The sequence below is a fragment of the Pelophylax lessonae genome (genome assembly GCF_965119305.1).
Source record: "Pelophylax lessonae genome assembly, chromosome: 8".
NCBI lineage: Eukaryota > Metazoa > Chordata > Amphibia > Anura > Ranidae > Pelophylax > Pelophylax lessonae.
Window position 1 is genome coordinate 248,272,538 of NC_138775.1, and position 12,230 is coordinate 248,284,767.

A 12,230-nucleotide genomic window follows, 5' to 3' on the forward strand; every position below is an offset into this window, starting at 1 on the left:
GATCCAGCGACGTAGGTCTACGTCGCCAGACCCAGGAGAGCCGCTTTGCCGCAGTACTGTCAATGTGAGCAGTCGGCAAGTGGTTAAAAATGCATGAAGATAAAAAGCCTTCTGTGTGTAGCAGCCTCCCCAGCACTCCCTAAAACTTACCTGTGCCCTCTCTCTGTCCAGGGATGTCCTTGAGTCCCTCGGCCATCCGGGACTCTCCTTCCTGATTGGCTGAGACACAGCCGTGGAGCTATTGGCTGTCAATCAAAGTCTGAATGGACACACGGAGCTGCAGCTCGGCTCGGGTGCCCCCACAGAAAGCAGCTTGCTATGGGGGCACTTGACAGGAGGGAGGGGCCAGAAGCAGAAAAGAGGGAACCAAGAAGAGGAGGACTCGGGCTGCTCTGTGCAAAACCATCTGCACAGAGGAGGTAAGTCTAATATTTTTTTTATTTTTTATTTTTTTTAAATGAGACTTTACAATCACTTTAAACTTCAGCTTTAAAAAACTATTCTTCCCACTCCACATACTATCTCAGTTTTTACTGGCAGTCGCCTAATGTAGAGATTTCTGTGTCAACAGTCCCGACTGACAGGCCTGCTTTGCTGAAATGCGGCATCAGGTTGGCTGCTGAATTTATATACAGTGGCAGGACAAGTGAGATAATGACAGCTTAACTGACTGAAATTCCAGCTATTTGACCTTTATCTCATCCCGGTGTCCAGCGCATGCCGATTACGCCTTCAGCTGTCTGTAATTGAAAGGGAAAGTAACATTAAACTTTAATTTCCAGCAGTGCTGCAGTGGAATGTCAGGGCAGCCCTGAACACTGAACAGTGGGTTCTACTGTCATGCTCTGTGGATTAGGTTTTTAGGTTTGTGGCTAACAGTCGCTTAGGGCTAAACTCTTTGAATTACCAAAACTACCCTTGCAATTTCAATTGTTAAATGCTTGTTAATTCTAACTGTAATAATTATCTTATTCCTCATTCCAGCAGGCTTCTTCCACACTGGGTGACCCATCCAACAATGCCTCTTCTCTTCGGCACGCCAGCCGGCAGTTGCATCCCGACATCACCACACACAATGCAGGACCAATATGCAAGGTTTAGTCTAGAAAAGGTATTGCATAGCCAGCCAACAACAGCAAATTAGGCATTTTTTGGCAGAATAGGTCCAGTGTGTGAGATCCTGGTGGTTTAATGCGGGTAAAAGGCACGGGTGTTCCTTCTAGCCCCACTGCTGACAGCTTGTAAAACACTTTTAGAGGCTGAAAGCTGCTGTCGCTGGACAGGGCTGGACAGTGCACCATGGCGTTCTTACATTTAAGGCATTATGTGCACAGGGAAAGTTGCCCAAGATGCAGGCATTCCTCTCTGGATGTACACTGCCTTAAATGTTTGTACCATTTGGTGCACCAGCCAGCCCCATCCAGCTACATAAGCTTTCGAATGTAAGAGTGCTTTACAGGCTGTCAGCAGTGGGGCTGGAATGGTGCGCTTGCGCATTCCCATGCACAGAAATTACAGTGTCTTGGGCACTGGGCCTAATCTGCCAAAAATGCACTCAGTTCCTTATTTGCTGTTGGTGGCTGACAGTACAGAACCCCTTCTAGACAAATACCCCCCACCTACCTTCTCATCTCCTCAACATAAGGGGAATTTATTTATTTTATTCTATATACTACAGGTACTTATACATATATATTGTACATTCAACGAAGTCCCTTCCCCCCAAGGAGCTTACAGTCTAAGGTCCCTAACTAACATTCATACATACAGTACACATACCAGGGCCAGTTTAGATAGAATTCAATTAACCTATCAGCATGTCTTTGAAGTGTGGGAGGAAACTTGAGTACCTGGAAGAAACCCATGCAGTCACAGAGAGAACAGGTAGTGCCGTGGCTGAGATTCAAACCGTTAACCCTAGTGCTGCTAGGCGGAAGTGCTGTCTTGTAGTCCAAGGTTAAACTAGGGGGATCAATTGAACTCCTCTGCCCTAAAACGGGCAGAGTAAACATGACATAGGGCAGCTCTAGATTTTAATGATATGTAGAAAAAAATAAAAATTGGACTGAAGACCAGACCAAGACCAGACCTACTCTATACAAAACATCAAAACTGAAGAGCAGACTGATACCAGACCAGACCAAGACCAGACCTACTCCATCCAAAACACTAAAATTGAAAACCAGACCAATACCAGATGTACGATGTACTTTATACAGAACTCCAAAACTGAAGTCCAGAACAAGACCAATACCAGACCAAGACGAGACCTACTCCATCCAAAATACTAAAACTGAAGATCAGACCAAGACCAGATGTACGATGTACTTTAAACAAAACTCCAAAACTGAAGTCCAGAACAAGACCAGACCTGACCAAGACCAGACCTACTCCATCCAAAACACTAAAACTGAAAACCAGACCAATACCAGATGTACGATGTACTTTATACAGAACTCCAAAACTGAAGTCCAGAACAAGACCAATACCAGACCAAGACGAGACCTACTCCATCCAAAACACTAAAACTGAAAACCAGACCAAGACCAGATGTACAATGTACTTTATACAGAACTCCAAAACTGAAGTCCAGAACAAGACCAGACCTTACCAAGACCAGACCTACTCCATCGAAAACACTAAAACTGAAAACCAGACCAATACCAGATGTATGATGTACTTTATACAGAACTCCAAAACTGAAGTCCAGAACAAGACCAGACCTGACCAAGACCAGACCTACTCCATCGAAAATACTAAAACTGAAGATCAGACCAAGACCAGATGTACGATGTACTTTATACAGAACTCTAAAACTGAAGTCCAGAACAAGACCAGACCTGACCAAGACCAGAGCAGACCAAGGCCAAGGCCATACCTACTCTATCCAAAACAATTTGAAAGAAAACGTTTTGGCTTTACATGCACTTTGTATGAGAGAGTGTAAAATAGCAACTTAGGTTACCCAATATAATAATGTTTCCCATTTAATTTTCAATGTTTGAGAACCATGTACATGAGACTCATTGTGGTTTAATTTAAAGGAGGGTATAATCCAAAAAAAAATGTATTTTCATGTGAGCCATGAGAAAGTCAGGACCTTGTCAGCTGCTGACAGGGTTAATTCTCCAATTTAGCTGGAAAAAGACATAAATTGTGATACTAATAAGAACCATTATGTGCTTTTTAAGAAACGGCTTCCAGCCCTGGTGAAGGGGAATAGCGCTCTGCGATGGAAAAATAATTATTTAACTTGCTTTGCGTTTTTTAGGCTTTTCTGTGTATAAAGTCTGTTTTATTAATCGCCAGGAAACAAAATGGACTTCTTTTATTCCGAAGAGCTCTGCTGAAGTGTTAGATGCAGCAATACAAGCTGTGATCACTGCTGAATACAGAGCTATATTATACAAGCAAATCTTTCCATGTACATTATATCCATGTACACGGCTGGATAGAAAGTAATAAAAACATACTTTAATGTCTAATACATACACTGTAAAAAATTAACAGTTTTACTGGCTGGATTCCCCTCTCTTACTGTGTATGGGCTGTATTTGTTTTTTATGGACTTATCAGATGTACTACATTGAGAAAACTACAGCAAGAGAAAACCCAGGCCCTAGTGCTCATCTGCCATGTTAAACCGGTTCTGAATGTAAGGGCTTAATTACATGGATGCAATACAATCTGTGTACAGCGTATAGAGCAGTGGTCCTCAACCCTGGTCCTCAGGGCCCACTAACAGGCCAGGTTTGCAAGATAACTGAAATACATCCCAGGTGATATAATTTGCTGCTCAGTGATTGCAGTACTCTAGTCTGCATCTCCCCAAGGTAATACTTAAAATCTGGCCTGTTAGTGGGCCCTGAGGACCGGAGTGGAGGATCGCTGGTATAGAGTTATACACAGCTATATACTAGTCCAAGGGTCTCCAAACGTTCTAAACAAAGAGCCAGCTTACTATCCTTCAGATTTTAGTGGGGCCCGACTGTAGCCAGTGGTAGTAGAAACTGTCCTGGCATCAGTGGGAGTAGACAGTGGGGTTGATTTACGAAAGGCATATAGACTGTGCACTTTGCAAGTTGCAGTTGTACACAGCAGGAGCAGTTACTCCAGACCTTAGTACATGAGCAGAAGCTCTGCTGACTTCCATCATCCAATCATGTGCAAGCAAACATGCTGTTTTTCTGTTTTGTTTTTTCTGTGCACGTGATTGGGTATTCTTTGCAAACTGAATCTTTACCTCATTTACTAAGCTCTGGAGCAACTGTTCCTACAGAGTGCAACTGCACTTTGCAATGTGTACAGTCTATTTGCGTTAGTAAATCAAACCCAATGTCTCAAGCTTGGTGGTCAGTGGGAATAAAAAAACTGCAAATCGGCTGTGGTTAGTTGGATGAGGAATAATGCCCCATCATTGGTATTAGTGGGAGGAATAAAGCTCCATTATTGGTATTAGTGGAAGGAATAATGCCCCATTACTGGTATTGGTGGGAGGAATAATGCCCCATCATTGGTATTAGTGGGAGGAATAAAGCTCCATTATTGGTATTAGTGGAAGGAATAATGCCCCATTACTGGTATTGGTGGGAGGAATAATGCTCCATCATTGGTATTATTGGGAGGAATAATACTCTAATATTAGTTTTAGTGGGAGGAATAACGCCTCATCATTGATATTAGTGGGAGGAATGATGCCCCATCACTGGTATTAGTGGGAGGAATAAAGTTCCATTATTGGTATTAGTAGAAGGAATAATGCCCCATCACTGGTATTGGTGGGAGGAATAATGCTCCATCATTGGTATTAGTGGGAGGAATAATGCTCTGATATTGGAATTAGAGGAAGAATAATGCCCTATCATTGATATTAGTAGAAGGAATTGTACCCCATCACTGGTATTTGTGGGAGGAATAATGCTCCATCATTGGTATAAATGGGAGGAATAATGCCCCTTCACTGGTATTAGTGGAAGGAATAATAATGCCCCATCACTAGTATTGGTGGGAGGAATAATTTCCCATCATTGGTAATAGTAGGAGGAATAGTGCCCCATCATTGGTATTAGTGGAAGAAATAATAATGCCCCATCACTAGTATTGGTGGGAGGAATAATTTCCCATCATTGGTAATAGTAGGAGGAATAGTGCCCCATCATTGGTATTAGTGGGAGGAAAAATACTCTAATATTGGTATTAGTGGGAGGAATAATGCTCTAATATTGGTATTAGTAGGGGGAATAGTGCCCCATCACTGCCATCAGTGGGAGGAATAATGCTCTATTATTGGTATGAGTGGGAGGAATAATGCCCCATCACTGGTATTGGTGAGAGGAATAATGCCTCATCACTGGTATTGGTGAGAGGAATAATGCCCCATCACTGGTATTGGTGGGAGGAATAATTGCCCATCATTGGTATTAGTAGGAGGAAGAATGCCCCATCACTGGTATTAGGGAGAGGAATAGTGCCTCATCATTGGTATTTGTGGGAGGAATAATTGCCCATCATTGGTATTGGTAGGAGGAAGAATGCCCCATAATTGGTAGTAGTGGGTGTCAGGAGTCTGTGATAGTGAGCCCTTGTAAATCACCAACTGGGGGTTCGCCAAGGTGTGGAGTCTAAGCCCCATACGGTTTCTTCATCAGATGGTAGGGATGGACTTTCAGTAAGCTGGAACCAGGTCATGGCCCTAAGGTACACCCGGCTGAGGATCTGGATACCGAATGCACTCTGCCTAAATCAAGTGACATTTTGGACATTTCTTTTGTTCTACTGCTAGATGTCCTTGATCCCAGGTGACCCTGCCACCCCCAGCCTGTGACTGGACAGTGAAAAGAGAAGCAGCGCAGTGATGAGCTCATCTCTCGGTCATTCTGCTTTTTCCTCCTATCAGCATGCTTCTTGTCAGCACATGAACTGATTGGCTCTCTTTACAGCTTCTTCCTCTCCCACTACTGCCCTGCTGTACAGGGACTACAGAGGCTAATACCGGATCAAATTGAGGTACTCACACTGCTTTATTTTATAAAAAATATATTTCATGTATTAATGAATACAGAGCTGCATTATTTGTGTTTTTTATATCTGCCCGGAGTTCAGCTTCAACCATCTGCTTTTTTAGTGCAGTACGGTCTAGTTAGACACAGGCAGTTGATTACACCATAATTGAGTCATGCTCTGTTTATTTCCTGATGATGGAATGCTCCTCGAAGAATCCTGCACTTCATACAAATCCCGTCCTAGATCATAGGATTATCTGTCATTGTATTTAGCATTACAAGAGCAATTCGGGAAGAAGTGGGTTACAATGACATGCCTAATCCGCATTTTGGCTTCCGAGCGGTATAAATACCGAGCAATTACTGCGACTGATTGTACGATTGTTGTTTGCAATCTGCTAATTACTGCCAAATTGACTGCTGATGTTTGTGCTCCTGTCAGACCCTTCCAGGCTGGAATTCCCAAACAAAGTGCGTTCTCTAACTTGTAGTTGGTTGGGAAGGTTACAGCAATATTCAACATGCCTGTCCTTACTCTGTAATTTCATACCGCCATTTACAAATTTCAAAGGGGATAAAAATGATAGCTTTGCACAAAAGTGGTTTCAGAAATATACGTCAAATATTTCTCAGACTTGGCCCCAGACCCTAAAATACATTTATTCTTTATTTTTTGATCGAGTCTATAAGCTATCAGAAAACTTATTCCACATGCCTCTCAGGTTAAAGGGCATCTCTAGCCAAAACTTTTTTTTTTAGGTTTTGGATACAGTTAAAAAAAAAAAAAAAGGGTTAAAGTGGAACTTCCAAATTAAAAAAAAAAAAAAAAATGGCATTTTACTTTAAAATCCCTGTCTTATTTCTTTATTTATTGTCATCTGTATCCTCACTGGGGAGATTTTTTTTGCACTTCCTGTCCTTGAGACAAAATGGGAATTGAAAGAAAATTTCTCAAAAGTAGGGGGAAACCCCACATCTCAAACACACAGATATATATTAGAGATGCACTGATTCATTTTTTTTTTTTTTTTTTTTTGTGAATATGAGAGCAGATACTTTTCAGTAGAAAGTTATTTACAAAAGAAATACTTTTACTTTTTGCTTTTTTTGGAATGTGAAACGTGTAAATGTATGTTAATGGTGTAAAAAAAATTAACAAAGCAAAGAAAACAAGTTTTAATAATTAATAGATTATAAAATAGAAGTGAAAAAAAAATTCAGCAGTAAAATATTTAATGGAGGAGCATAAGGAGTTAATCAAGGCTGATTAGAATAAATTAAGGGTTAATAAGGGATTAAACAGAGGAACATTTAATAAAAAAACACACAAAAAAAATGTTTTTACTTGACAGGTTGCTTTAAACTGACTTCATCTGCAAATCAAAGTTCATCCCTTTGACCTGTAGATGAAGAAAAACAGTAAGATACAAAAAGAAACAATGTTTCTTTTTATCTTAGTGTTTCAGCAGATGAGCAATATTGTTGATATTTTATTTATTTTTTTGACAGCTCCAATTGCCAGACTTCTTTAACACTTCAGCTGTCAACAGGGGAACCCCACTGACATCTGAATGAGTCATCGGATTGTTAAGGACACCGCAGCCCCGCTCCTTAACAACCGATAATGTCCGGCTTTTTTTTTTATATTTCCCCACTGACAGCTGAACAGAGCCTGAAAATATCCATTCCAGGTATCGGTACATTTGTACAAGTACCGATACTCGTGCACCAATATTGATGGCATATATCAGTGCAGACCTAATATACTGTATATATATATATATATATATATATATATATATATATATATATATATATATATATATATATATACACACTGGCACACTCACTCTTATAAATACATGTAAACAAACATTTCAAAATGTATTAAAACATGGACGTCAGTAGGACAGTGGATGGTGTCATTAGAGCAGTGGATGATATCAGTCAGTAGGGCAGTGGATGGTGTCAGTAGGGCAGTGGATGGTGTCAGTAGGGCAGTGGATGGTATCAGTCAGTAGGGCAGTGGATGGTGTCAGTAGGGCAGTGGATGGTGTCATTAGAGCAGTGGATGTGTCAGTAGGGCAGTGGATGGTATCAGTCAGTAGGGCAGTGGATGGTGTCATTAGAGCAGTGGATGTGTCAGTAGGGCAATGGATGATATCAGTCAGTAGGTCAGTGGATGGGTCAGTAGGACAGAGGATGGTGTCATTAGAGCAGTGGATGTATCAGTAGGGCAGTGGATGGTATGAGCCAGTAGGACAGTGGATGGTATCAGTAAGTAGGGCAGTGGATGGTATCAGTCAGTAGTTTTTTGTTTTTTTTCAATGCATTTTAAAATTTTTCTTTCTTTCTTTTTTTTTTTACAATGTTATTTTTTTTTTTACAAATGTTTAGGAGCCCTGTTGGGGTGCTTTGGTTACATATCAGGAGTCTGAACAGACCCCTGATGTCTCATTTCAGGTTAGGGGTTATGCAGCCTCATAGGACAGTCCGAGCAGAATGCAAACTCCTCCTACAAGCTTTAAACAGTGCTCGGCCAGACTCTGATAGTCACAAGACTGCTATATACTGCCGATGAGAAAAAGTATTTAGCAGTTTATATTTACTAAAATAATTGTATTTCCATTTTCTGTGTACTGTGGGAGACCAGGTATAGTGAATGCAGGCTCCTGGGTATAGTAACCCTTAAAGAGTGCCATTTTCTGTCTGCTGCTTTGTTCCTGTGTTAATCACTTCTGACATGTTTTCCTGACACCATGAGAAAAAATGTGACAGTGGACGAATCTCCAGCACACATCCTGTGATTGACAGCCTCAGCTCTATTCCTGTGTGCTGTGTGAAGAGGGTGTGTGCCTTCCCTCCAATCAGCTCTCAGAGCTCTCCTCCCTGAGCTCTGCAGTGTGTATTGTCAGCTCTTCACCCTCTGCTTTCTGACAACTCAGACAAGCTGTATAAATTCTGGACTTTGAATGACTGTAGAGAAGAGCAGACTGCAGATAAACAGGTACACCTTATGTAGGAGAATTACTTTAATCTCTGTGTATTACCTGAAGCCGTGTCACCTCACTGGGTATATGTGAGGGTTTACAATCACTTTAAGTCCTCTGGTGTCTTCTAAAATCATAATACATGTTCAGGGCCCCAACCATTTTATGCATCCAGTTCCTAAAATCCAATTATAGAGCATTTGCTCACATCCCTTGAGTTTATCAGTCCATCCTCATTAAACATTCAGCCTTCAGTTAACCACTTGCTGACCACCTGCCGCATATATACTGCGGCAGGCTGGCTCGGCTACGCAAATCGATGTACGAGTATGTCGGTTTCCTCCACTAGGCAGTGGGGATGCCGGTCCATGGGACCGGCGGCCGCAATTCCTGCCAGGGACCCACGATCGCTTCCTGCTGAGAGAGAAGGACAGTCTGCTGTTGTAAACACAGCTGACTATTGTTCTCTCTGAAATAATCACAGAGCGCCTGTGATCCTTCTATATAGGATCACAGGTCTCTGTGATCATTTCACAAGTCCCTCCTACATACAGTTAGAAAACACTCCCCTAAGCTCACACCTAACTCTTTGATCACCCCTAGGTTAACCCCTTCCATGCCAGTGTCTTGTAACAGTGCATATTTTTAGCACTGATTACTGTAGTAATGTCCCTGGTCCCCCCAAAAGTGTCAAAAATGTCAGTTAGGGGTCCGATCTGTCCGCCGCAATGTCACAGTCCCGCAAAAAATCGCAGATCACCGCCATTCCTAGTAAAAAAAAAAAAAATTATATAAATCTTTCCCCTAGTTTGTAGTCGCGATAACTTTTGCGCAAACCAAACAAAATACGCTTATTGCGATTCTTCTTTTTACCAAAAATATGTAACAGAAAACAAATTTGCCTAAGAGGATGAAAAATTTAGATTTTTTAATTTTGGGGGGGGAATGTTATATAGCAGAAAGTGAAAAATATTGTTTTTTTTTTTTTTTCAAAATGTCGCTCTTTTTTTGTTTATAGCGCAAAATAATAAAAATCTCACAGGTGCTCAAATACCAACAAAAGAAAGCTCTATTTGTGGGAAAATAAGGACATCGATTTTATTTGGGTACAGCGCTGCACGACCGCGCAATTGTCTGATAAAGTAACGCAGTGCCGAAACGCAAAAAATGACCTGGTCATTAAGGGGGCAAATCCTTCTGGTCCAGAAGTGGTTATACGATGGAAATAAACCCTCATATATTTTGTGGTCTGAGCCCTTTGGCCTGTAATGGTTTGTAATGGTCTGTAATGGTCTGTAATGGTCTGTAATGGCCTGTAATGGTCTGTAATGGTCTGTAATGGTCTGTAATGGCCTGTAATGGTCTGTAATGGTCCGTCGCTGTACGCTGTTCTGCCTTCCAGTATACAGTCTGCGCTCCTTTGCCTGTCCTGACTCCGGTTTATTAACTTGCGGTGTAATAAGCTCTTGTTACCATGAACGCTAAACACATGTATGCCATTTTGTTGCTCACCTCTCCTGACCCGCAGGTAGTGATCTTGTGTAAGAACATCTGGCTTCTCACCACAATTAAGAAAGAATGCGGCGTCAGAGTAAAATATGGCAGAAAGAGTGGGAATATTTCATGGCACGGGGCCGGCCCTGTACAGCGCACACCTTCAGCCCTTTGCAGGATCAGCTGGTCCGTCATAAACCTTCTCTGACACCCTGACATTCCGGAAATAGCATTCAGATCTAATTACCTTTACATGTGGTGGCATTAGGGAGCAAATTTCTGCAATTTCTGAAGGCCGACATTTTGTAAGATGAGGTGGAAGATTTTCTGTTGTTTGTCATAAAATCTGGAGACACAATTACATGTTCACGGTGAATATTCGTCCTGTAATCATAGGATTTCACCAGTAGCTGATGGCGAAAAAGGAATCTGTCATTCACTTTAATGCGTAACTCCACTTTTAGTTAACTATGATTAACCGATTCCGGACCACCCACAGCTGATTTACTGCGGCAGGGCGGCCGTCCTGTGCGAAACGACGTAGACCTACGTCAGTCGTGCGCCTGCAGCTAGGGGGCGAGCGCACGCCGCCGGTGGCGCACTCCCGTCCCCACTCAGCAACGGGGACACCAATGCATGGGGCAGGCGGCTTTGATTGCCACCCGCGATCGCTCCCCGCTGAGAGAGAACGGTCAGCTGTTGTAAACACAGCTGACTGTTCTATCTGGAAGGATCACAGAGCTCCTGTGATCCTTCTATATAGGATCACAGGTCTCTATGATCATTTCACAAGCCCCCCCCCCCCACAGTTAGAATCACTCCCCTAGGCTCACATTTAACCCCTTGATCACCCACAATGTTTACCCTTTCCCTGCCAGTCATAATTATAGCAACAGTGCATATTTTTAGCACAGATTACTGTAGTAATGACCCTGGTCCCCCCAAAAGTAAAAAATGTCAGTCAGGGGTCCGATCTGTCTGCCGCAATGTTGCAGTCCCGCAAAAAAAATGCAGATCGCCGCCATTACTAGTATAAAAAAAAACAATAAAAATGACAAATCTTTGCCGTAGTTAGTAGACACAATTACTTTTGTGCAAATCAATCAAAATACACTTATTTTTTTTTACCAAAAATGTAGCAGAAAACAAATTGGCCTAAAATGTTAAAAAATTTTGATTTTTAAATTTTTTTTTTGGGAATGTTATATAGAAGAATGTGAAAAATATTGATTTTTTTTTCAGAGTTGTCGCTCTTTTATTGTGTATAGCGCAAAAAATAAAAATTGCACAGGTAATCAAATACCACCAAAAGAAAGCTCTATTTGTGGGGAAAAAAAGGACATCAATTTTATTTGGGTACAGCATCGCACAACCGAGCAATTGTCCGTTAAAGTAACGCAGTGCTGAATCGCAAAATATGGCCTGGTCATTAAGGGGGAAAATCTTCAGATCCAGAAGTTAAGGGTGTGAAATGCGTTAGCTGTTTGCTGTTAGTGTCTCCTATTTTTTTATGCTGTATGGACTTATCACGTCAATAAAGGTGTTTGTATTGGAGTGCTGCCATCCAGAACTTTTCCTTTCTCTGTAACTCCACTTTTGTTGAGAAAAAATCATTCCCCTCTGGGTGATCTCTGTACATTACAATCAATTGTCAACAAACTATGTTGCAGATTTCTACCTTTTGTTATTCTGAAGAAATCATTGTTTGTGCCTTTGTGCTGAGTGGGTCAAATGGGAGTGGTTT

The 12,230-nt window shown here is 41.6% G+C and overlaps 1 protein-coding gene across 2 annotated transcripts in view; it reads left to right on the top strand.

Annotated features, from left to right (window-relative positions):
• The window catches only part of TRABD2B (TraB domain containing 2B), a 443,575-nt gene that overhangs the window by 114,177 nt on the left and 317,168 nt on the right, over nucleotides 1-12,230 (top strand). The gene's annotated exons all lie outside the window — the stretch shown is intronic.